This window comes from Rutilus rutilus, assembly GCF_951802725.1.
Source record: "Rutilus rutilus genome assembly, chromosome: 3".
NCBI lineage: Eukaryota > Metazoa > Chordata > Actinopteri > Cypriniformes > Leuciscidae > Rutilus > Rutilus rutilus.
The window spans coordinates 46,337,207-46,343,138 of NC_140211.1; the positions used below are offsets into that span (position 1 = coordinate 46,337,207).

The 5,932-nt window shown below is 36.2% G+C and overlaps 1 long non-coding RNA gene across 1 annotated transcript; it reads right to left on the reverse strand.

Moving 5' to 3' along the window:
* Positions 1 to 1,565: 1,565 nt before the first annotated feature.
* On the reverse strand, positions 1,566 to 5,223 carry LOC311288643. Its single transcript, XR_014626964.1, has 3 exons — positions 5,186 to 5,223; positions 2,749 to 2,889; positions 1,566 to 1,867 (listed from the first exon to the last, which is right to left on the reverse strand). It is a non-coding gene; the product is annotated as an uncharacterized lncRNA (long non-coding RNA).
* Positions 5,224 to 5,932: the final 709 nt, after the last annotated feature.

Consider the following 5,932-nt stretch of genomic DNA (forward strand, 5'->3'; position numbering starts at 1 on the left):
AATGCGTGTGGGTAATGTAGTGTCCAATTATTCCGCGAGGGAGTGTATAAAAAGGATTCGAATGCACCGTGTGTGTGTGGTCACCGCCTGTGCGTCATGGCCGGGGACCGTCCATTCCGGTTTGTTTCATCCCGTCCGCTTTGAGCATTATGGCCGATGGTTCGTTGTTGGCGGCGGCTATTCATATGCCCCTCCGGCATTCCCGTGCTTTTGTGACATGGTGGTATCCTTCTGGGTGTGCGTGACGTGGATGTGCGACTGGTTATGAAACTAAGGAGGAATAGACTGTTCGGTGGGGAAACGCTGTTTGACGCTGCTGTTTTGTATCCGGATTCTCTCCTGTGACAAGCTTTCTCATCAACACGTGCGCGTTCGACCTGTGTGTTTGGTGTGACGCCTGCTCTCCAGCATTTGTCCTTGTGATCGCTGGGTTTTCTTTCTTTTCTTTAACTAGTCTTTCAATTTGTTTGTAATTTGCTTTATTTGCTTTTGGTATATTTATTTTACTTATTTTTTCCAGTGCATTCCTTTATGGATGTTGTTTTGCTTAATTGTATTTTTATTTGTCTTTTTGTAATTAAGTGTCCTTGTTGTATGTTGAGACCAGTGTGGTAATTTTGCTTCCGTTACAGGAGCCGAGGCTTCAAGGCAGGCCGCTAGTAGACCCTCACGTGCGGTGGTGGAGGTTTTGTCACAGAGTGCTGTGCGTTCATGCTTGACCTTATTGGAGTGCGTGTGTTGATGCCCGTGCACAGGGTGGTAAGAGTGATTATAGGAGCCTTGTGCTCACTAAAATAGTGTACCTGCCATTGTTAAGCCTCTGCCTCCTTCTTGGTTTCGCCAGATTTGTGAATGTTGAATGATAAATGTTGAACCAGTCTTTTAATGTTGTCTTTTGATTTGTTGTTGACTATTTGAATAAACTTTTGTATTTTGTGGTATCCACGTCTCAGGTCCTTCTTCGATAACCACGTTCCTGTGTGTCCTTTGTAGGTGGTTAAATTGATTCATATTCTTATTTCCCTGTTTAACAGGGTGGCGTAGTCGTGCATATGTAGAGGTAGTTTTCTCCTCTTGAGGTCCCGCTACACAGAGTTATGAGAAATGGAGGAATCAGCATATTCCATTTACTTGAATTCATCCACTGAAAACTTCATCGTTCACTGTCAGTTAGTGATGGTTAGGGACAGAGCTTGACGTCAGCTCGCTGTTGGAGAGATGGGAGAGCGCGAAAGCACAGATGCACTGTAAAAAATGTATTGTCAAATTAACAGTAACTTACTGGCAACAATTATCCAGTAGTTGCTGTATTTCATTCAACAGTAAAATTACTGTAACACTAAATACAGTACTGTTAAGCATACTGTAAAATTAAATACATTATTTTACTGTAATTTTTTACCATGTTAAAACACAGTATTACACCGTTGATTTTTAGTAATACTGTATAGTATTATACAGTTATGAAATGTTATTTTATTACTTTTATAGTGCTACTGTGTTACCTGTAGAATATGTAGAAAATCATTAGGAATATTATTTTAACTGTTAATGGGAAATAGAAAAAAGAACAATTGAAGCTTTAACTGCACAACAAGGTTTATTGTGTATTTTTAAACAATACATTAGTAATAATAATGTAATATGATACAACAATAAAAATCTGTTTTAAAAGAAGACTAATGAACAATATATATTTAATAATTAAGATCAGTGAACAATTCATGTATTTCAATTCATGCAAAAATGATCCTGAACAGGTAAAAAAGAAACTTAGAAAGAAAGCAAGACAGGTGAGGATGAAGGCCAGGTGAGGAGGGTAGTGATGGTGTCAAGTGGTAGAAGAGCGACAACACTTCTGATAATCCTGCAAGGAATGATAAGCACAAATCAATCAGAGGCAAAACTAATAATAAAAAAAACCTAACTCACATTATCAACACCTTTTTAGGAGAATTTTTTTTCCTATGGTATCCACTTTATTTTTCACGGAAGAGTGGGCACGGCCATTTATAAATGAAATGTGTCTGCGCTTGAAATGCACTTGATTGGGGCTAACAGTAGCTGCTGATCATTTCTGTTCGATTCTCGATTTTGAATCAAATTTCATTTAGATATATGCATAGATTTGATTTTAGATTTGATCATAGATTTTAAATCTATTCTATGCATATATCAAAATGAAATTTGATTCAAAAGAGAATTCCCAATTTCAAAAGTACCGCCTCTTTTGAATCAAATCGTGACCCAAAGAATCGATTTGAATCGAATCGTTGAATCAAAAAGATTCCCACCCCTATTACATTTCATTATATTTTAACTTTACCTGTTGTCTTCATTATTTAATGTATGTTTGAGAACATTTAAAACTTAAAATAAATCAATATTTGACATTGATTTATGACAGTGATAATTATCAATACTGACTGATATGAAACATTTTATCAAGATGATTTTTGACCATATCACTCAACCCTATTTTTTACCATTTCATGTTTTAATTAAAACTTATTTAAAGAGGTGTAAAAATTATAATATAAAAATACAAATTATTTGACTTATACAAGGCATATTTGTTAAATGGAAACTGTGAAGGGAACATAATTACATTATAAAACAGACTATCAATTTGAAAAATGTATGGTTTAAGTCGTTTCCACCCTTTTTGGATTTTTCTAAATACAGATTCAGACACAAATCATTTCTAAAGATATGGGTTCCACTGCACATCCCTAATATTACTCTTACCTTAATGATTTTGCCAATCATATTCTGCAAAGTCCCTGATTCAAGGCCATGGTCTTCCTCCGAACAACCTTCGCACTCTTTCTGCTCACCTGGAACTGTGATGTTCATTTCGAATTTTCAGGATTTATCCTGACAAGAAACCTGTAAACACAAAACAAATATATAGCCTATATATTTTCCAACTGAATCAAGAGTGATCACAATATGTAGCATCATCTGTAATAAGTCACATCACAATAAGCTCTAAGTCAAAGCTCTAAACCATCACTTGTGCAAAATAAAAAGCCATTGGTGTTACTAATAGAGATCAATTTGTAACAAAAGTGTATGAATGAACATAGACTGAGGTAACTGCACAAGGTCCTGGCAGATCGCCAGGTCAGGTCCTCACAGACGTGTAAAAGAAATTTCTGATTTAGACAAAAATAAGCGCGAATAAATCAATAAGAGGAATCGAAAATTTAATTTTATAACAAGAATCCGAATCCTAACCTTGGGTATCCGATTTCAGGATATCGATTTTCAATTCCCAACGGTATGATATGAACGCGCAGGCGCTTCCACCGACTTAAAATGGTAAATAACACAATTATTAGATCATTCTGACCTTATAAGAGGCTATATATGCAATCTATGTTTATAAAATTACATTTAATAATCAAGTAGGCTAGCTATCATCATGAAGGAAATCCGCGTTACAGGCGTTATAGAACATAAGCCGCGGGCAGTTCTTCTAAACTAACATAACCTGCTACTATTTAGTTTGCATAAAAAATATATAAAGATTCATCACTAACCAGATATTTATGGCGAAAACTTCGCCGACAAACACAGCGACGCGATGCAAAAGGCCTGCGCGCCCTCAACACTCAGGGAACTGAAGAGTTATTCATAAAACGGCAGCTTGTGGTTATTTTTCGCGGTCATTTCGTACTAATGTATTTAAATTTACAGTAACACCAATGTCCCAAACTACATTGAAACCTAGAGTAGCCTATCATATTGTACACAGCTGATAGTAAAATGTTAAGAATAAATTAAATTAAATATCTAAATCCTGGTCATACTCAGTGGTGTAGTCTACGTGATACGCAGGTATACGCCGTATACCCACTAGAAAAGGCCAAGGATTTGCGTATACCCACTTAAAAAAAGCGTGAGGATACGTATCAACTGTTTTGTGTCAGAACTTTCACAGTTTCATTCATAAATTCACCCCGTCTGTGTTTGCGAAGCGACGGATCGAATCGCGGAATCCAGTCACAAATGGAACTTGCTGTATAAAGCAGAACGTCACGGATTTTGGCTATTTTTGAATGAATAAATCAAAAGTAGCTGCTGTACAATGAATCAAATCTCGATATGGACTAGTGTCTATGAATATTAAAGCTAAAAGAGACTGCAATTGTTCTACGCGTCTCTGGGAATGAGCGCTCAGTGTGTGCTCCACTACACACACACACACACACACACACACACACAGAAGCACGCGTGACTCACGCTCGTGGTGTTTTCAGCGTTTCACTGTATTGAGACATGATGTAGGCTACACATGCATTTCATCGCAGAGCTGCTATTAGAGTCACTTGATGAGAATTTCACCATTTCATTTGATCGTCATTCATTCGTTTCATATACACACAGAAACTGTTATGTCTTTACGACAACCTGTCAAAATAAAAGTTCTATATAACTTGAAACTGTTAACTTGAAGAAATTATAACAGAAATATATTACTATTGCACAGAGTATACTTCAGGCCTAATAATGATAATAATAATAATAATAGTTTATTAAAACACACAGAAACTCAAATGTCTAAAACCCACCAAAATAAAAGTTCGGTCTAACTCAAATTAATTAGAAAGGAATTGCACAGTAAAATGTATTTTAAAATAAAAATGTTTTCAAAAACACCATTTCTAAAAGTAAATTTGTATTTGTGCCTATAATGTTTTTTTTTTTTTATTGTTGATAATTGTCAACTGATAAAACCTGTGCTTCAGGGACCATATTCATATAACATATAAGGCTAAAGGTAGCTCTTAACTGACTGAGTTAGATGGTGATTAACACTAAACAGTAGAAAATCAGTCCAGTCTCCCCAGCTGTAAATGTCATTGGCTGTTAAAGTCCTGTGTTGCTTATAATAAATTGTTGAATAAGTTAAATAAATAAGTTGATAACACTTAGTATTTCATAATGCTCTCAATTACATGTCGATGCATACTGTATGTATTAGTGAGTGTGGTGGTGCTTATGGGGTGACGCATGGGATGGGTGAGTATGCGGCGCGGCGGCGGCGGCGGCGGGGGGGTATTATATTAGAGTATACTCACTACAAAAAACTAGACTACACCACTGGTCATACTCTCTAAATAATTTTAAAATTATTAGCTAGAATCCATGCATACAAATATTAAGATTTATTACTTACCATATGGCGAAGTTCCTAACACCGGGCTGAAGTTCCAGCCTTCCAGGTCGGCAGAAAAGACTGACACAACTGACACAACAGAAAAACTCATTCAAATGCGCCCTCATGCACCCCCCACTGACAGAAATTAAGACTGTTAATGGTCACCCAGTCCTGAAAATGTTTTATGTAAGGATAACGTTAGTAGGCTAGCAATTTTACTCGTGGAATTGTGTGTGGTGTTTTTCGCGGTCAATTTGCACTGCTGTATTTAGATTTACAGTAACTAATAATTTCCCAGAATGCATTGAAAATATACAGTAACATACTGTCAACTGTGTGCACAGTACATAACTGTTGAAAATACAAAATAATACTGTGAAAGCAACAAAATCTACAGTAACATACTGTACATAGGTTATACAGCAAGAAACTGTTGAGAAAAACAGTATAATGCTGTGAAAACAACAGAAATCATTTACAGTGTGGTATCTTGTATCTATTCTGCGGACTAGAACTGAAAAATGTATATGTTATATATAAAATTCAACCCGCCAAAGTGGCTAGTAGGAGTGACTGGGTTACACGCCACTGCTGAATCCACCTGCATTTGGCGGGTTGGCGGATGTTAATGTCAAGCCCTGTTTAGGGAGAGAATATTATAAATAATATTATAAATATTAAAAATAAAAATGGAGCTCTCAACATTTCAATCGTGGAGCTCTCAACATGAACAAATGGTTCCAATTGTTTAATATGCTTATCTAT